The 21,616-nt window shown below is 41.6% G+C and overlaps 1 protein-coding gene across 1 annotated transcript in view; it reads left to right on the forward strand.

Moving 5' to 3' along the window:
- The window catches only part of LOC126404194 (neurexin-2-like), an 813,153-nt gene that overhangs the window by 319,614 nt on the left and 471,923 nt on the right, over positions 1-21,616 (forward strand). The window lies entirely within an intron of this gene.

The following is a 21,616-nucleotide window of genomic DNA, read 5'->3' on the forward strand; positions in this document are numbered from 1 at the left end:
AGGGGAGAGAGAATAGGAGAAGGGAGTGCAGTGATAAAGAATAAGAGAATGTTGAGGCATGGGAAGTGCTGCTGTATTTCATATGAAAGGTGCTGTATGTGTACTTTAAACACTGATTAATTTGTATATTATGCATGTTTCCTCCCGAAGAATGAAGGCTAATAACAGAAAAAAGGAAAATGCAGTTGAATGTGCCGGCTGTGGTGGTCATGTTTTCCATGTCGGTTGCAGCAGCTATCAAAAAAGTCTCACTACATAACTCAAGAGCATCTCAGAAAACATCCCGATGAACCTACGTGAGGAGAAAATGTTCCACACAGTGTCCTGCTCCGCCTCAGACTGAATTCTCTTCGGCAGTCGCAGACATGGAAGCTCAAGCCAAGCATTTCTGGGGAGAGCAGCGCCATGTGAATGTTGCATGCTATGCAAACACCTGATGGGTATTTGCTCGCGTTGTAGGTTCAGCCTTTTCTGAACTGAAATTCCCCGCGATGCCACATCTACAGTATTTGCTCACAGACTTGTTTTTAGTGAAAAGCAAAGAAAGGCGAGTGTTGACGGCTAGTACGACTGCGAAAATCACTCTGTGTGAGATTGAAAAACAAACTCACTAAGACACAGAAGTCAGGCAGGAAGACATGGAGAGGCAGGGGCAAGGGGAGGCAGTGAATTAGAGTCTTTAATTAGACCAGACATAGAGTGCTGTCTGCTTGTATCACACAGGCTAGGCCTAAAGGGGAAGTATGAAGGGAAAGTCACTTTCAAGCTCCACTAATATAATGGGGCCCCCGTGGGACCAAGCAGGGGGTTGATGTTTTTTTTTTTTCTTTTTGGCTTATTTCTGTGCGTGCATGCGAGTGTGTGTTCGTCTCAAAAGCCGTCTCCCCGTGTTCAACATGTTCCAAGGTTGCCTCAAACAGCTGAAGTCATCACTGTAGACCATGAGGTTAATTTGTGACTTTTTGCCATTATCATCCTCAGCAGCAGCAGCAGCAGCAGCAGCAGCAGCAGCAGCACAGGCGCACACAAATAGAGCCTTTTGCTAAGCCCGGTGTCATATCAGTCTTATGTGGCTAAGCAGGCTGTTCAGTGAGTTGTGAAATTGAAATGCAGCCTTGGTTATTAGACAAACAGCCCATCACCCGTACTGCTAGTTCACTGTCAATAGGCACTGTAGCGTCAACTAACAACACAACTCATTTGTTGATTAAGAAGAGCTGTGCATGTTGTGTATGCTTATGTGTACGGGAGTGCTCATGCAAGTTTACTGGTGGATGTGTGTAGGGGTGTGTGTGATTGTGCTTGGGTATCATCATTATACATTGCCGATGCTACATGGGTGTGAAATATTAATCCTATAAGCAGCAGTACAAATGAAAACATGACTTCTGGTTAAATATTCCATTTGAATCTATTAACCCGCTGACAGAGTATTACAAATATGAATTTACAGTATAGCAAGTGTACACAGCTGACAGGGTTTCACCTGTATCAATTTAATATTGGTATGCTCCAGTTAGAAGTAAAAGAAAACCTTTTATTTAGAGAAACTGAATGATATTTGCTTCTTCAGCAATTTCTCATCGCATACCCAAAGCTTTACATTCTGATCATTCCCTCTTGGGTGAATGATCACTGTACTCACTCAGTTCAGAACTTCGAGATCTAAGACTAAAGATTGTGTATTGTCATATTCTTGTGTACTTGCATACGTAGAAAAACAAAATGTTTCTCCCAGCCCACATCAGTGCAACATGAAACCACACAAATATATATCTAAAAATTCCCTCAAAAACAATCCAACCAAAAACATCTGAATACAAAAAAACACCTCGCACAATGCATTGTAGTGCACTTTGAAAGCAAGTCCATGTTTCAGTTTGATGTTGACAACTGGTGTATGTCACTGAGCGACCAGCACTGATCGGGGGGTTTAGAGGGTCAGTGGAAGGTTGGGCATGTCCTGTGGGGGGGCGCCGTGTGTTGATGATCCTGACTGCTCGCTTGTAAAAGCTATTCAGCATTCTGCTGGATTCGGCACAGATGCTCTTGTGCCTCTACCCAGCCAGCAGGAGGACAAACAGACTGTGGGAAGGGTGGTGGGGACCCTTTATCATGCTAGAGGCCCACATGAACTTGCTAGTTGTCTTTGCTATCATGTTTAGCTGGTGTTGTTTGGTCGCTTTGCAGTTACTGAAGCAGGCAGTGAGGCCATAGGTGCCCCTGTAGAGGGTAGTGAGGCCTGGGATGGGAAGGCTTGCCCTTTTAAGTCACGGGAGGGAATGGAGCTACTGTTGGGCTTTTTTTAACAACAGCCAAGATGTTAATGGTTGAAGCCTGGTTGTCTGCCAGGTGAACACCCAGGAACTTGGTGTTACTGACCCTCTCCACAACAGTGCAACTGATGGTCAGCAGCAAATGATCGAGCCTGCCAGCCCTCCTGAAGTAAATCACCATCTCCTTTGTTATGTCAATGTCAAGGGGGAGATTGTAGGATCTGCAACATGCACCTAGTTGCTTACCTCCATCCTGTATGCAGATCCATCATCATTGCTGACAAGACCCACTACTGTTGTATCATTGGAAGACTTGATGATGTGATTGATGTTAGATCTGGCAGTAGAGTCACGGGTGAATCATTTGATTCTCTTAGTCTAGTTGCGGACAGGAAATAGGGCTAGCTATCAGGTCTCAATATATCAGAATGTCTCCAGTCAAATGATAGCTGCAGTCAAGCCTTTTTGCATTCCCATGCCCTGCCAATCCATTGCTGCTGTCTTTGGGGACACTCTCCTCCCGGTAAATGGTCAGTTCAGTGTCTGCCTGGTTAGCACAAGCTAACACAGCAAACAACATCCAAAATCCATCCATTATGCGGTCCAAACAAACTCACACTGACAATGAAATGGCTGCACTCTGTCATAAAACCCATTAATAACCCCTAAGTAACGACAATAGTGTGATGCTAGCAGTTACCTGTCACTGTGTGTGCGCAGGCAGATGGAGTTGCACAACTTTCCTTGGCGTGGAGCTCATACTCCTGCAGCAGCAACTATAACAGATTATAGGTATCAAATGCAGTACTCTTTTGGTATTGGTACCATTTTAACGGTACTGGTATTGTAATTTTTTAAACAATTCCCAGCCCTAAAAGGTAGTGATGGTGTACTGACAACAACATCATTGGACAAACTTTATGAGGTTTATCACAGATGTGTCAGTTCCAGATGATCAGAGCGTCTCCACTTCCTCCATCACTTTCACACCGTCAGCTTCACTGTCAGCAAAGCATAGCATGCATGTAAGGACCTGTACGGTCGGTGACTGTAAGGGGTAAAATAGTAAAAGAGCTGCTGTACAGGTGTCCCACTAGAAACACACACACTCAATAATTCAGAAGCAACAGCTGTCAAACTGACAACAGATGTGCATTCTGTCTCCCTGAGTGGATGAGTAATCGATGCTTTGCAAACTGTTCATTTTTTCGGTGATAAAGTGTCAATCAATGTGTTACAGTTGCATTTAGTTTGAGACATTTCTGGTGATTAGTGTTAGTATTATTGGAGCTGGTTTTAGATTGGAGCTGTGTCAAAGGAAAGGTTTTGTTGGGCAGTAGTTGTTACCCTCTCAGATATGGTCCCATCACTGCATCCCTTGAGAGCAACCGTCCCAGATGGTTGACACATGGCACTACTTATTTGTTAGTCACCCTACTGTCCTTTTATCTCTGCCTGTCTTATTCACACTTCATACCTCTTGTAAATAACGCTTACGACAACAATGTAACCTCAAAAACTCCTATGTAACATAAATACATGTTACCTTTAACCTTCGCCCAGAAGAAGTGATGAGGCTTCTTGGATGAGAAGCAAACCATTTTTAAAACTAAAAAGCAGGTTCTTTTGCTTTTTACTATATACTTCTATATGCTGTATATCCTTTTTCCTACCACCCCCTGTTTATTTTTAGAGATGCAATATGTTGTAATATGACCTGCATTGATGAAATGCACAAATGTGTACTTTAATCTATAAAACTGAAAAGCAATTTCTGTTTTTGCACGGTATGTTTTAAACAACTAGCATGCTGTAGTTATGACTCAGCCATGTCCACAGAGGTTTTTGCAAACCTATAACATGCTACCTTCATATTGGAGCTAGCCTATAGAATCATAGTGTGAAGACTTCTTTTCGAGTGACTATAACCGAAATAAGTGTTCAAGGTTGTGATAACTGTGTAGTTGCTGAAGGAGACCAAAGGGCTCTTCATTCACTTTCCCGTCTTAAACTTTGCATTTTGGGGAATAAACCAGCAGTCTTGACATAACTGAACCTGATATTTGTGGCCTTTTTTGTGTATTGGTTTTGGAAATGGATACTTAATATTTGACCTCGGAGGAAATGTTACACTTTACACAGAACTTTATTTTTTATGTCTTTTGTAATAACTGTGAAATTTACACAACCTTTCAAGATGTTGATTTTCATGAGCCATTTGATCTAATGCCCTAACATTTCCCAGACAGAAGCAACAACACTCTCTACTCCTCAATAATCTAATATTAAGAAGCAGTTGTCTCAATGCTGGGCTACATTCATCATTGGCAAGCCTCCAGAGGAAAGGTTAGCATTAAGCTAAAGGGTTACCAGTACATCAGCTCTTGTAGTCTGTTTATTGTCCAGTCAGTGAAGCAGCCAAGACGATAATTTTACATTCGCTTTTAAGCATCAGTGTAATTGTTGGCCAAGTTTGAAAGTTTTAAAACATTTTCTATAAGTTTGGCTTGGGTGACAACATGCATTGTACATTTCAATTGTACCTACACTCAGTGACTCATTCCAACATTCAGTTTTCTTACTGGGAGGCTTCATTAGGATTCAATTGGAGTCACAGAGGGGTGCAAGCTGCTGGGGGGAAAAAAAGGCTGCCGTTGAGAGGTTTTCTGGATGCCCATGCAGTTTTGACACGTCACCTTTATTTGCTTAATAGTTTAAAAGTTGTCACATACACAACACCAAATCCTCCTTCCCTTGACCAAACTCTGTGCTTGTGTGCAAACAGCCATGTTTTACAGCTCCTCTGTGGGCAGTTACACAGTTTTTCGATAGCGGGTTCAAGGGGTCAAATGCCTTTAGCAACAAGTTCCGCTCATTAAAACTCTTCCTCGGCTGACCGAATGCCTTATTAGTGGTTCAGCATACTGGATTATGTATTGGCTCTCTCAACATTGGCATTTACTCAAATATTACCTAAACGTAGGTTGTTGTTTCTGTGTGTGTGTGTGTGTGTGTGTGTGTGTGTGTGTGTGTGCAGTTCCCACAATTATCAGTCTTACCCTTTGCAATTTCTTTATATTTACCAATGCGTTACCACAGTTTTCCCAATTATGCATTTTCTATGCACATGTAGTCTATGTTACTGCTATACAAATGTGTTACCAGCCTCTTTTTTCACATGCCAGTGCTAAACTTCACAAGGTGGTTATAATGTATGGGAAGAGCACGCTAATTCCCTTGAGTCCAACCCCACATTGACCCTTCGCTAAGCTGGGCCACTGTCCAATCTTACGTTAGCAACTGTGACCAGGCACGATAGGTCTGTCAAGCTGTCACAACAAAGACAAATACCTAAACCAGAGTGCATAAGGAACCTGCAAGTCCAATGGTAGTTATCCTCAGTGTCTACTTTGGAGATGATAGAAGTTCAACAAAGACACTAATTAACGAAATCTAGTTTAGCACATTAGCAAACAAAGATGATGAAAGATTCATTATAAAGTACTGTTGTTTCAACTTTTGGTAGTCATATATCATTTGAGGCTGTTTGCTCTTTAAAGGTCCAGTGTGTAGGATTTAGTGGCATCTAGTGGTGAGATTCCAGGTTGCAACCAACTGAAACTTCTCCTGTGAGACAAGCATGTAGGAGAACTACAGTAGCCGACACAAAAACGGAACTGGCCTTATTCTGTAGAAATTGGGACTGGTAAGGTCTTCCCTTGATTTCAATATCTTCATCATTCATGACACTTCACCAACAGATTGTCAATGTAGCTCATAAATGCATTTGTTGTCTTTTGTGTCTATGTCTCGCTGATATTTCAGAATTATTATTTTAGAAATTTGTTATGTTTTCCTTTTGATTATGTCTCAATGGTATCGTTGGAGGCGTCATAATGCCATGTGGGGTGCAAAAGCTTTACAATTTGGCAACAGTAACCAAGGGGTTGGGACGTAGGGAAGGGTCAATTGGTAGGAGTTGCTAGTGCAGCAACCAGATGTAAACACAGGCTTCCCATTTTGGCTATTGTGTTTGTTGGAATGCATGGCCATGTTGGAGGTACCACTACTGGGAACTGAACCCTTGTATTTCTGGTGTCAAAATTTCAAAGGCATCACAGGAGGGGAGTAAAAAGAGCATAGCTGTCTTCTAGTATCTGTGTCCTGTCTCATACATAGCATCAATGACTAAGCATTCAGCTGGAGAAACCAGACTTTGTTTGTCAGAGATGATTTTTTTTTTTTTTTTTTTTTTTGTCTTTCCAAAGAAGAGGCCAACTCAGTGCTGCAGCGCTCATTGGCTTTAATGTTATTATGGGAACAAACACACTAAACCGCCACACAACTTTACTTTACAGCACACAATGACATTAACATATTAAGTAAAGCATTTTACAATGGGTAATTTTTCAGGCAATTTGCCAAGGATTCTCATACAATTAAAAGAAGCCACATAAAACATCATCAGGCACCCTTCCAGATAAACACCTCATTGTTCTTCATTTTCTCTCTGCTTTATTGACAGTAATCTGTGATAAATTGTGCAAGCATGAGCATTTCATTAAATTTAATGCATGCTTCTCCTCAGACTTAACATTTTAATACAACTATAATCTTCTTTTTTTAAAGAGTATCTTATGTTATATTGCAGACCATATGCTGTGCTTGCTGTGTTTAAAAGTGTCTTCATAGAAATATTCACTTGGGTTTGTGCCTTTGCCTGAGATATTTTCAACACAGTTCAATATAGAGTTAATGAGCCAAGTCTAACCAATGCTCACTGGAGCCATAGGACGAGGGGAATCCATACCTCTGTATTTCACATGGCCTCTTCCATGTTACTGAGGTAAAATATACAGACATTAGCCTGATTGTTGTTGCAGAGCGCGGCCAGCCATCTGTGTGATATAGGAAGTGTACAGTTAAGTTATCCTGGACAGTTGTATTTCTCGTCTAGAACATTGGGCCTTTGGGAAATAATAGCCTCAACTTTGCATTTGCAAACGACTAACAAACAGAACTCCCCATACATGAATCCGTAAGTCATTTTTCATAGGATTTACATTGGTATCATGAATAGAATGGATTTTCTTTAAATAAAGTTTATTTATCTTATTCCTAGAAATGTGAGTACCATGAACTGTTATGGTCACTTTGCTTTCCTAATCCTAGCTCTGAACATACACACTCATTCTTGAGACTGGGTGTATGTTCAGACAAATCATGTCCAACCAAAAAAAACAAAACAAAACTTAAAAATCATAACTTATCAACACACTAATTCCATTTTGGAGGTGACACATTATTTTTAAAGGATTTATATGTATGAAATAAATATGATATATGAATATTTTGACCTGCCTTCATTTTTGTAACCCCTAAAATTGTCCTGTGCCAGAAAACACCTACAACAACTTCAAACAATTTAAAAATGTGTTAATAGCCTTCAAAATGTAAACTTAAAAATGTACTAGTATAATCATCTTTGTTTTAAAATATTTTTCTTATAAAAATGTTGGCCCTGTTAAGATATGTCTATATTTTGTCAACTGTCAGATTTCTACAAAAACATAATTTAATTCAACAGAAGCTAACCCCTTGTTAGCTATATTCCTAGGACTCCTGTCTCACTTCCTGGTTTCAGAAAAGTATGAAATGCTGCTCAAGTACCGGCCAGCATTCTATTTTTTTGATTAATTCATTAAATATTATTGCTAACAGGTGTGTCTAAACCATAAACTCTGAAGCTCAAAACTAAATTAAAAATATGTTTCTTAAAATTAATATTTTGCTAAGCATTAGGAGATGTCTTACCAACTCTGACAAATAAAATGGCTACTAACTACGACTCCTGTGAATTTACTTTTGAATTAACTTTTGTCAACTCTGTAAAGCCTAGTTCACATTACACGATTTTCACCCTGATTTTGCGTCGCGGAGACTATCGTAATCTTTTGAATGTTCAAACCTGGTGACGTGTGTTTCTGTCAGCGGGAGTCTCGCCAACTGTGTTAAGACCTGTGTGTGCACATCACAAGATTTCTCCACCGAGCCCTTGCCGACAGAGCCCCAGATAACGTGGTGACGTCCCCAAACTACGTTTTTTAACTTGGAGACGACACATCGTAAAGGCATGGATATTCTTCCCAGCATTGAATCAGATCTGCCGTCAGGGCCTGGGTCCAAACACAACGCACTCCCCGTGATCCTGACACCGCCATTGTTGTTGTTGCTTGCCGGCTTGTCAGTGTTGCCAGATCTTGGGAGAGAAACAAGCAAACAAGGCTATGGAAACAAGCCCAAAAGAAGGGACTATCATGCAATTAAATAACTAATCAGACAAATATAGACAAAGGTGACGTTTAGAGAGCAAGCCCAAATAAGCAACTTCACTTTAGAAACAAGCAGACCTTACAAGTGACAACCCTGTGGCTTGTCCTCACATTTCTTCTGTCCTCCTGTGTGCTGACGTGGGACGTATCCCGCCTCTCATTGGCTGATGCTCTTTGTCGGTCGTGTCACACTTCTCCAGTTTTCTAGCATGCCAGATATCCAGTCCCAGTCTCAGACTTCTCCAGTTTTCTAGCATGCCAGATATCCAGTCCCAGTCTCAGATGAGGGGGTGACTTGCTCGTAGGCTTGTTCACACATGAGGACTCATCGTGGCAGACTATCTGCCGACTCACCTCCGACCCAAGGTGGCTCTCAAGATCCTCTGCGACGGTGAAAATCGTGTAATGTGAACTAGGCTTAAGACGTCAACTCAGTCAGATCTTAACTCTGACATCCATGTTGACTAAGCTGACAAAACTCAAAATTCTCTTGAATTATTGCCTGACCCATACTTGTTGTTACATTTTTGTATTGCAATATTAAATTTCAATATATTGTCCCATCCCGAGTTGTAATTGATAGCGTCAGTTGAATTCTGACAGGGGAAAGTATGTCTTTCACAGTTATTTTCTTTGAAAAGTTTGTCAGTTTGGTTTCAAAGTCTCACATTTCCTCAGATTTTTTTTCCAGAAGTTCACTTTGTAATAGCTGATTTCTAAAAATCTGGATCAATCAAAAAGAGGAGCTTCATGTTTAAAATGACTTTCTGCATGCATCCAGTTTTTTTTATTTATATATATGACATCAGCTCTGCAGGTTGGCTGACAACTCTGTCGTAGTGAAGATGCATTTTTTTCTCTCATATTCATTGAATAAATGTTCATAAGGATTTATAAAATTAATTGTAGTAGTATATATATTTATTAGTATATAAAATATATTTTGCCAGTATTTGGAGAATAAAAATCAGAAACTCAAAAGGTTTTGTCCCAATTCTCAAAATAGGTGATTACTAACAATGGCATGGCACTCTGTAATCTGATACAATGTACAAGGTGTGTTGGTGAGTACAATCTGATGATAGGGGGGGCTCACATTTCTCCAGTAAAGGGCATGTTCTGGCTCAAGTTATTAGGGCTTATTATGTACTTTTCTTGTCTTGCAGTGAGCTCCCCTGTTGGCTAAGGAGCCAGCCATTCAGCAGCACACAAGCCTATCGTTAGTGTCAGTTTACTTGACATTTTCTTTGTGTCCCCGTTGAGCCCAGAGACTTGAACAGCCCTCCGCTGTGATAATAGTCACCTGTCAGACACCCACAGTATGAAAGAAAAGACATGACTGAAGAAAAATGAACGAGGGGAAAGTGGAAGAAAGAGTGCAAATCAGGGAGAGAGAAAGAGGTGGTGCGGAGTCACGAGACAGCTGCCATGCTGTCTGATATTGCGGTTACAAAATGGATTGTTTCCAAGGCGACAGACGATTAAAGACAACTGTTATATCCCCATTAAGTCTTATCCTTTACCACCTCAAATTATCCTCAAGAACAAGAGTGTGAGGAAAAGAGGACAGGCAGTACTGTCTCATGAAAATGCTACATGTAAACTTGACAGTGAGTGAGGGAGTCAAAAAGGTCAAACCAAAGTGCCGCCTTGCTCCTTAGCACACAATGCTGACACAGCCCAGCTCGAGACACACCTTGTTTTCAGTGTCACGTCAGGGTTATGTGACCCAACTGTACCAGTCTACCAGTGAAGAACAGATTTAGTATGCAAATCACGCTCGATTCTGTTCCTACCAGCTCAATGGAAAGATTTACTTTTTTCCTTTGCTACCTGCATACTCCTCCAGCGACCTTCAAATTCTGTCAATCAAAGCAACGGCATAGGGGATTAAATTAAAACGAACCATGCACTCTTAAAAGTGTGACCTGCAGCAACATTTAAAGGTGGAGAAGCAAAAGGAATCTAATCAAGTGTCTTTATGCCAAGGGCTCTTAAAATGCATGTCGTCCGCCTGCGCACTTAGTCATGGGTTAGAATAGTCTATGGACACCTTGTAGACATAAATTTTACTAATAAAGTCAAGTGGGTGATCAGAATGGCAGATGCAAATTGTAACAGTACATTTTTCATAGCAATGTCAAAAAGATGAAACTATGTTAAGGTAACTGATAAAATAATAAGCTTATTTGAGACCAATGCATCTTGTGTGAGATTGGCTAATCTTGAGAGAAATTTGGATACCTAGTCACTCAAATTTTTCAAGAGTTCCCCTCACACTACAATCCACCTCATATGATAGAAAATACTGTCTCTGAATCCTGTAGCTCTTTATCCACCTGTATCATCTCCAAGAAATGTGAGGCTTTATCATTCCACAACCTGGCCCACCCAGACTCGGGTATGAATATTTTTAGTCTGCAAGGCTCAAGAGGTAAAAGAAGGCAATGGAGGCAGCTTGAATGTTCTTATGCTTTACCTCACTGTGGACAGCTCATTTAATATTGACACCCTTGCTCTTTCGGCAGCAACCCTTAGAACAAAAAGAAACACTATGAATGCCGGGGTAGCACATTCACTATGGCTCAACAAGCCCCTCTTAACTGAGAGGGAATGGTCAGTGCAACAAAGAACTTTAGCCTCCAGCAAATGAGCTGAGCAGACAGCAAATTAAAGCTCCTTCATTACAGGACTGCAATCAGTCCATGGATCGATACATACAGTAATCACCAGCTGTGCAGAAAGGAGAGTAGAGAGGGTTGGTTGTGGGAACAATGCTCCTCTATTTCAGTATTGTGTCAATGACTCTATAAGAGATTGGAAGTTGATATCCATAAATGCACCCACAAATTACTAATACAGCTAACTAGATAGTATCAAAGACCAGGTCAGGGCTGGACATGGGGGAAACATAGAGATAGAAGTCGCAGATAATGGAGTATTGTTTTGTTAAGTTATACATGCACATTCCTTATGCTATTAATAGTATATAATATTGGTGTTGAAGAAAAAAAAAAGAAAGCCCAGTTTAACACTGACAGACCTGGTGCCGCAATATCCTTGTTTACATTCTGGTCAGGGTCAAAGCACACAATTCTGTTTAGCAAGATTAAACCAAAGAATGCTGACGGTCTAATGCAGCATTTCCCCTAATGTCTTTCACCTCAACAAGGCTATAGTGTGGGGCTAAGACCTGCATGTAAGGCTCAGTACAGAGCAAAATAATGAGAGTGTAAAGCCAGCCTTACACCAAACAACTTTCCAATAGACAGAATTCACACAGACAACACAGATACATTTCCAGTGTCAGAATAAAATCATAAGAGTTTAAGCTCAGGTGGTGCGCACTCCTGTGATCTCGAATGTTTGGTGTAAGGCGGTCATAAACCTCAGTTCGAGCTGGCCTAAGTCAGTCTCTTTCATCTTCTTCTTCATCTTCTTCTTCTTCTTCTTCTTCTTCTTCTGTCGATGTTCTGACAAAATCAAACATTTAATAATATTGCAATTTTTTAGTTTTGACTCATGCAAATTATGAAGTTCAGTAATGCAAACATTGTCAACAACCAATAGCTGCACTCTCTCCAGCACCAAACAAGAAGCAGCAAACTGGGTAGTCCGGGTCCGGGGAGGCGCAAGAACATGAATAAGTCTCAGTTTGCTTTAACTGAGGCAAAGGGCAAGAAACTGGTGGAGATATGGAGTGAACAAGAGTGTGTGTTTAGTTCCAACCAGCACATATTTTTGGTGGCCACATAATCTAAAATGTGAAGTTTTTATGCAAATACGGCTTATCTTTATAGATTATATTGATGCCAAGTTTAATAGAATCAAAATCTGACACCTTTTATCCTGTGTTTCTAGAGTTATGTGATTTTGCGTACGCATATGGAAATGTTAAAACTCAAATTCTAATTTTCTCAGTTGGAGTTTGGCGAAATATTCTTCACCAGGAGCTAGAATCTAGTTATAGTCTTGCAAATAGTGACTCTAAAAGATGCAAATCTTTGCTAAATCTTACAGTGTGTGACTAAAAATTCACACTGTCTTAAGATGTGAGAGGCTGTCAGACTTAAGTCTTTTCAAAGTCTTCTGGTGTATGGTCCAGTACAGCTAGATCATGGATCAATATCAAGATCAATGCAATTTAAATAATATAAACTGTATATGTATTTAAACATTCATCATAGTTTACATTTAAGGGGTGAACAGCACTGCACTGGACTGAAATCATATAATATCAATTTTTTGAAGGCTGTTCATACAGGTTTGATGACCATTACATATTCTGTACACAGGTAGTTCTGACCAGCTGAAGGAAAATGTATCTTCAAGCATTTTTGAACATTCTTGCTTTTGTCCAAGCTTTGAATACCATGTGTGTTTTTGTTAAGCAACGGTGACAGTTCAGATTTATGTGTGAAGGAGACGGCGAAGGTAAAATCCATGAGGAGTGAAACATAAAGCTGGGCGGGGGCACGGAGATCTGAGCAATCGATCAATCATCCCACTTCAGCAGTTTCTCAGCACCCCACCTCACCACCGCGTGACACTGGAACTCGCCCCACTTTTCAAAAATCTGCATTGTCCTGTCCTCTTTTCTTCGCTTTGCCTCGGTCATTGTCCTCTTTCTGTCTTGCTTTTTGTTCTTCTTTCATTCCGTCTGTTTTTGATCTCTTTCTTTTGGTTCGCCGCATGCTAAACAGTTAAGAGGAATATGCTGTATGTGTCCCAGAGCTCTTTATCGTTGCCCAGGAGTTCAATTGGTATATTCATATTCATATGTCTAGTTATTTACTTATGCGGTGTGGGATTTTTTGCGAGCATTTGTGCGTGTGCAAGTTCTTTATCACTGGCCAAGCGTTTAATAAGCAAACCAACAATTTCCCCAGCAGTTCACAGGGCTTTGCATGTGCCTCGGAGCTAGCTCGGGACACTAGCCGGTCTGTGGACCCAGCAGGCCTGTTTGATTCATGAAGCAGCATCAAAGCTTTCATATGCCCCATACATTTCCCACCGCTCTCTCTCATCTCGCTGTTGAATCGCTCCTCTAAAGCCGTCTGATACTCTCTCTGCGGGGTGGATGGCACTCGTCGGAAGCTAATAGAGGGTGACTGTATATGCACATGTGGGTGTGTTTGTATGCGTGTGTGTTTGTGTGTGTAAGAATGCCGAGGTAATGTGATGTGACGAGTGGATTTGCCAGCATGTGGTCATAGATTTCAGATGTTTTAACATGCACATGCACACACTTGTCTTATTCCACTCTCTCTTTTCTAATTCGCCTAAAACTACCTAATTACTCCCAATATGTAATCCAATCGGCCAAAAAGCAGTATGTTAAGGTTCATTATGCGTTGACTAATGCACCACACAAGTTTGGATGGAGCTATTCATGCAGCTCATCTTATTAAACCTGCTCTCCCTCTCTCTCAGTCTGAGCTGAATCCAATTTAATAACACATGCTGCACTGCGCTTTTATTACTGTAATATCCACCAAAGAACGGCCTAAAATGGCACTTTCGGGGCACCATTGACAAACACAGATTGTATTTGTGTTCTTGTGACATTTTATCACCATTTATGATGCTGTGTTTTTCCAGCGTGGGGACACTTGTTATAAATATCAATAGATCATAACTCATGGCATTGCTGTTGCAGGCAAGCTACGTACTTGTTCACACATCCTGATGCTCATACTTGGCTTGTGGCTCGTGCACAGTGCTTGTGTCTGTGTGTGGGTTGGAGTGTGTGGTGGTCCAAGTCAATGCCATTGATTCCACTGAGGCCGGAGCTCCGTCCTCTTCCTCTGTCTCTCCTTCCCCTTCGCTCTCACTGTGTAGCTCACAGAACTGAAGCTTTGCCAATGAACATCGAAGGCCAGGGGCTGCAGAGAGCAAGCTGCTTGACACAATGACTGCAGCAAAGTGCTTTGCTGTTGCTGATAGCATGATTGTGACAGAGGTGGCAGTGGCCGTTGAGGTGATTGAATCCACTTTGTGTAACATATAAAGGCAGAGCGCAGAAAGAAAAACGTGTTGCCAAACAGATAGGACACATGAGGAGAGGCTGAATCTCCTGGAGGATTAAAATCCAGACGCAAGCATCTAAAATGAGGCACAGAAAATCAGGGGAGACTGAGAGAGGTCCCAGAGGATGGTTGCTGGTCCAGCACAGAGGAGTCTGAGTGAAAAGAGAGGATGAGCAGCCAGTCTGGCACATGAGCAAACTGAGCGGCTGCTTAGCCCTCCCAATGAGCACTTGAAATGTCCCAAGCTCACTACACAAGTTGGGTAGGGATCCGCAAATAATACAAGGGCCCCACGTACTGCTCGTGTCAAAATGGGTGTCGGTGTTTGCAACTTCAATGGATGTATGAAGCAGAATTGTCCTTCTGGTGACAAAAAGAGAAAATAACATCATGAGAGTGAATTGTGGGAACAGCAATTAGGCAAACATTGCATCTCCCAAGTCTGTCTGTCTTGTAAACGTTAGCTGTGCAGTGCCGGCCTGTCTTTGTCCTGCTTGTTTGCCAGTCACTTCTGGGGCTGTGTTCCGTTACTTTGTGTGTGTCAAAGGTGAGAGTAGAATACAACTACTGTATTTATAACATGATTATGCGTTCATATGCACATATATTAGCAGCAACCTGAGTGTGTCCAGACAATATATGGGTGTGATGGCACTTCACATTGTCTCTCAGTCAAGGTTTAGTTACAAATCTGGACTAATGAACTATTTTATGTTAACTTTTATTTAAACAGAGCTCCCTCAGTCTTTCTTTGTCATTTGATCATTGTACCATACTTTGCACAATATTATTAGATATTTGTTATACATCTATGTTCTTCACCATATGGTTGCCTTGTGCATCATATCCTTTTGGTCGTATCATATCCTTCATTCTGACATCTTAGAGAAATTCAGCTCTTTCCAATGAGACTATAACACTAAAATATTTACCAAACTTAAGCCAGAGCAAAAGACCCTGAGAAGGGCTATTCATGGGGTTAGGAGGATAGTATTTAGTGCAGTCTATTTAAAGATAGTTTATTGCTGCCAATAGGTCCCACTTTTAGCCTCACATGTGTATTTGTACATTATGTGAGCTTAAAATACACAAAGTGGTCAGAGCCATGTAAAGTGGCAACATTGTATCATTGTACATTTTGTGTTTTATAAATATCATATCAAAGTTTCTAAAGTTATGTCATACAAGTGCCTACATTGTCATCTGGAGATGGAGGGGACGGTGGACAGGGTGGAATATAGTCTTGCGTGACCAGCCTCCCTTACTTCGGAATGGGAGTCTGGGGACATTCGTCTTTCGTTTTGTAATAGAAATGGGCGGGGATATCCAGACCACGTGACGGCGTTGCCATAGGTATGGCACGTGTGTTACATGTAACAGAGACATTGCAGCTCTGCAATATAGCTGAATCAAATGAAATCATATCCATTTCAATCTCTTCTTGCAACGCACTGAACACTTCCTTTTCTGTTGTACTACAGACAACATTTCGGGGAACAGCAATTCCGGTGAAGGCGGGTGTAAGGCAAAGCTAATCAGCCGTTGGTCGAGGAAGTACGGAAGTACACGGATTTGGATCCAATCACATCACTGCCACTGGGAGCCAGCGCTAGTTCTATTACAACTTTCCTATGGGAATGTCCACAGACGACAGAGTCAGCCAGCGTACTGACGTCATCGGCGTCTGTGTAAGAGACTAAGTGGAATAGTGTGACACTTAGGCAAGATGTCTGCCAAGCTGCAGAACATTGTTCAGCAAACCAACAAACAACATAGCTGGTTGCTTTTTTAAGCCCCGTTTCCACCTAGCAGTGCGGTACGGTACAGTTCAGTTTGGTACTTTTTTTCGTTTCCACTGCAAAAAGTTGTGGATGGTACCAATGGAACCGTTCCATACTGTTCCCATTTTTTGGTACCCCTTCTGTTGGAGTGCCTAGAACACAGATCTGGTCCTAAATGGTAGAGCTATGAACACTGCAGTCTGTTAATTGGTTGATAGCGGACGTTCACTCTGCTTTGGGCTGAGTTGTGGCTGGTTTTAAGGCTCATGTAACCATTTGTCATACTGTTGAGAGCTTTATTAGTAGACTGTGACTATAAAATGAAATAATGTTTTGCTGCCCCTCACAGTAGCTGTACACCGAGAAAAAAAAACAACTTAATTTACTGGGCTGACTGCCGGCAACTTTTAAGGTAGAACGTTAACTTGTAATTTTACTGCATGAGGTGAAGACATGACTCAATCAACACAACTTAAATATTCCATATGACAAGTTTGACCAATACTTTAGTTTTTATGTGACATACACTTTTAGTAATGAGTGGATCTAAAAGTGTTTATATTAATTTCAGCGGGGTAATGTGAACGGCGTGTATTCTAATCCTCACTTGAGGACAATGAAAAAAAAAAAAGCGTTGCAGAGCGTCAGGCTACGGCAACACTAAACCCCCGAGCTTGCCTGAGAAGGACTAAACCTGCTATTTTTGAATATCCTACGGAGAGAGACTCACTGCGGCCTGTTTTATTTTGTTGGCGTGCAACCTTGTATTGTAGACTATAAACAGGGTGCAGACTTCCATCTGTGATGATGAGGAAATAAAGTTAGTGCTGGACTTAGCAGTGAGTGACAACAACCCCGCCCACATTTAAGGGTACCGTTCACGCTGGAAACGCTAGGGTCTTGGTACTATGTCTGAAGAATAGTTTTGATTCCAAAGGTACCATACCGAAAGTGTTTGGTGGAAACAGGGCTTTAGTGAGTCATTGCTGTTTCCAGTGGCTTTTTAGCCACTGAACATGGGTGTTTTTACAATTTTATAAGTGATCAGAAGCACCTTAAACTCTGATTTGATGTGGATAGGGAGCCATGTCAGAGCAGACTTTGGAGCATTTGAAATATAAGGTGTTGTGATCTTGTACTGATTCCTGGGTTGAAACTCTATTCTTCCAGAGAAATCAGATGTCAGCCAGAGAGCAACACTTCAAAAGCTGGTAGGGGTTTATGTTTAGATATTACAGAAAGAACTGTGCTTACACTACTACCAAAAGCTCCAGCAATACCATTTTGTATCAGGGGAATCATTCAGTCTGTTTTTTACCATTTTCTCTTTGTGGCATTTGCATGGGTATAATTTTTAAGCCACCGAACTTATGAATCTGACGCGTAGGAGAAGCAGCCTGAAGTGCCAGCATCATAAAAGGCCGCTGCTGGATACATGTGGGCAGATGATAAACACTTCATTACATCTGCTTAGTCATGAAGCAATTGTTGGTTAGATTGCTCTGCCTAGACGCAGCGAGTATAATGTTTGACCCCAAAAAATACCCAGCACTAAAGGTCTGTCCACCAAACGTAATGACATCAAATACCAGCGGAACTCAGCATTTAATTAATAATAAAGATGCTGTTAGGGGTGGCTAAATTTCAAATGACTCATTTCTGTAATGTAGTCAGGGCCTTCTGCGAGGTTAATTGAGACCTTGACAGCACTTAAGTCTCTGCTGCGTGCTTGTGTGTCTTGTCTTACCTCTGGCTACAGTGGCGGCTCTTGGGCTTTATGGAAAGAGATTTGATCTGAGTGAAAAGCGTACACCGGTACTCCAGGTGTGTATGTGCATGTAATCACAAAAGTGCTACCATGGGAGGGAGAGAATGAGATAGAGATGTACAGTAGATGTAAACGGAGGAACAGATGTATAGTGTGAGCACATATTCAATGGAGCTGAAGTGTTCTCAGAGCAGGAAAGAAAAGCGTCATTCCTTATATTAGTTTACGTGTCTTGAAAGTCGAGGCTGAAGTGATCCTCCTCTCTCTCCTGGGAAACTTTTAAAGTGCCCTGCAGTGTGGAGGAGGAACGACAACTTCCTGCTGCATACAGGAGACACGGGATGACTTTACCCAACTCGTAATATGAGATGGATCAGTGTCACTTTTTGGATAACACAACAGTGTATTACTGGCTTGTCAATAGTTTTTTCACTTTGATAGTTTAAAATAATTTACCAAGGGGCATTGCTGGCATCGCGACCAGACTGACGGGTGCAACAGTGAAAACCTTCTCCCCTCTAGTTCTCTTCTGTCACTCCCTGATCCTCACCAGCTTTATCTCCTCCTCTCAGCCTTCTATTCATTAAACAGACATGAACAAAAGAAAGTTTTTTGTTTGCAGCTCGTGCCTCTCCATCACACACGGCTCCATCTCGCTGAGCTCATGGAAGCAATCACGAGCTGTTTGTTGCTTACCGTTAAACAGCCCATACTTTGGGAAGGGGTCCAACTTAATACATAATTGAAAATGGTCGCTGTGGTCCATTTGCTACGCTTTTGTTCTTCCTACATCAGCAACGCAGGCACCGCCAGGAGGCTGCTCTTGGGGGGATTTGCTTTTTTTTTTTTGCCTCCTCTGTGTCATTTTTCCCCTTCATCTCTTTCTCGTCCTCCTTTGATGCCTTTTTCGATGACAATTCACACTTCAGTTGAGATTGCTCTAAATTTCGATTTCAGCCAAAATGGTCTTTTAAGTAGCTGTCTCTGTCTGGATGCCATTCGTCCCTCACTTCCTCGTTTTTTTTCCCTCCCCACACATGAAATGTTTTTCTTTTATGTGAGTGCATGCACCCATGATATGCAGCTGTGTTTGTCTCAAAGTGAGCTCTGTCATCCCCTTTAATGTTCCAGAAGTATAGTGGTTAGTATGTCACTTAACACAGCACTTTTTCTGCCTCTCAGTATAGCTTTGTTTTTCCTTTTCATATGACTTTGATGCAGCATTTATTCATTAACTTGGTGTTAATGAAATAGTACAATTTGCCTTATGTAGGCTGTCCATGGTCGTATCTCAGTATGAAGTGCTCAGCTATGACATGGACACACTATTATCCATCTCCACTCTTCTCCTCTCACCTAAGATTGCTCCAGCAGCGAACTCGCTCGCTCATGAAATTTGGCTTTCAGTCTGTCTGCCAACGGACCACCCCTTCTGGCCAGCCCCAGCCTCTGTCCCCAGGGAAATGCACCGGGGTCTCGGTGCGATCTTGCTGTAATGGAACTTCAGGATAAACTAGATTTGATGATCCACCCATACGGGGGCCTCTTGGCGGTTTGAGTTTGCCCCCTTCTCTTTCCTGCTTCAGCCCTAAACCTCATTACCTGAGGCTGATTCTTCAATCTGGTCCCTCCCCAGGGAAACAGAGGTGAGGAGGGGAAAAATGAACTCAGGAAGTGGAGTGTCACTTCAGATCACAGTTCATGTTGGGAAACCAGCTGATTTGTATAACCACTGAGTGGGGAAGAGTTATTTGAGAGTTGAGAGATCTCGCTGTAATTGGTGGTGTCATGTGTATCTTTTGCTTTTTATTGGCACCAAGAAGACGCTGATTCGTACCACATATTGTATTGTAGGATTTGTGATATTCAGTTCAAAGATCATCCTTTTTATGCCTCTGCGCTGGCGATAGCTGTGGCTGGAGACATTATGTTTTTGGGTTGTCTGTCCGTCCGTCTGTCTGTCCATCCCATTATTGTGAATGCAATATCTTAAGAACCCCTGAAGGGGATTTCTTCAAATTTGGCACAAATGTCTGTTTAGATTTTGTTGGTCAGAGGCTAAAGATCAGGGTCACTGTGATCTGGTCGATCGCATTCTCGTGAACACATCATCTCAAGACCACTGTGAGGGAATTTTTTCAAATTCGGCGCAAATGCCCACCTGGACCCAAGGATGAACTGATTAGAAGTTGGTGGTCAAAGGTCAAGGCCACTGTGACCTTTGGTCCATCTTGTTTTTGTGAATGCTAAATCTCAAGAAGGCCTTGAGGGAATTTCTTCAAATTTGGCACAAACATCCACTTGGACTCAAGAAGAAACTGATTTGGTTTTGGTTGTCAAAGGTCAACTTCACTGTGACATCATAATGTTTTTCCAAAACATTTGGTCGGGTACTGAATTGGTGACACTAATCTTGAGTGTCCACCTTGAAACTGTGCTGTTTGTATCGATCTTCTGTGCTGGTGGGTTTAAGATGTGTGTGAAGCATCCACATTGTAGAATTCATAGCTTCTTTGCAGCAACATTCATATTTAAATGATTGTCTACTGTCGTGGCTACATATGGATGTGAACTCTAACTGCTACTTGTCTGGTTAACAGAGGCATACAGCTGCAAGGCAGTAATTCTAGTTAATGTTATCATACTGTAGATGAAACCATTGATCCAATAGGGAAATGAGTAGCAAAAGTGATGTGATTTAGAGGAGAAATACAGGATATGATCCAGAAAAATCAGCATGTGATAGCAGAAAGATTAAATAAAATAGGCTGTATGTAAATATAATCATAGGGAATAATATGGAGAACTAGATTAAAGCTAATCCTATGCTCCTTGGCTTCAGTGTCCACACCTTGACACATGCGTTTGAGGTGTCACTGTTGTGAGTTTCGTTGCGGTGGTACTTTCTGTTCTGACAGCTGCAGGTGTTTGTTCAGTTCCTGACAGATGCACACGCTGTCCTCCCCTGCTGCTGTTAGGCTGTTGTTTGACATGTGTCCATTGTACAAACTGGCTGCTTTGACTGGTAGTGTGTGAACGAAGCTCACCGCAGTGGAAGGTGGCCATGTGCTAAGGATGGACTGACAGGCATTAGCAAAGTTGTCAGCACTTTTTTTTTCCCCCTCTCTGTTTGGCATTCATGCTTCTTCTGCTATTCCCTCCACTTTTTGTCTCTCATACCACTCTCAGACACTCTCATACCACTCTCAGACACTCTCATACTGCTCTATTATTCTGTGGCAGATGCATCACCCTACACTGAAGGTGTTTTATGTGTTAGATTATTATGTGTTGTTCATTTCTTTTTAAACTAAACACATTCTATTTTTGCCCCGTAAAGTTTTGATGGTAAAAACATGTCCTGCATGCATAAGAGCTACAGCAGCAATCAGTGTTGTAGCTCTGGAATTGATGACCACAGCTAATCAGT

Source organism: Epinephelus moara, chromosome 17 (genome assembly GCF_006386435.1).
Source record: "Epinephelus moara isolate mb chromosome 17, YSFRI_EMoa_1.0, whole genome shotgun sequence".
Lineage (NCBI taxonomy): Eukaryota > Metazoa > Chordata > Actinopteri > Perciformes > Serranidae > Epinephelus > Epinephelus moara.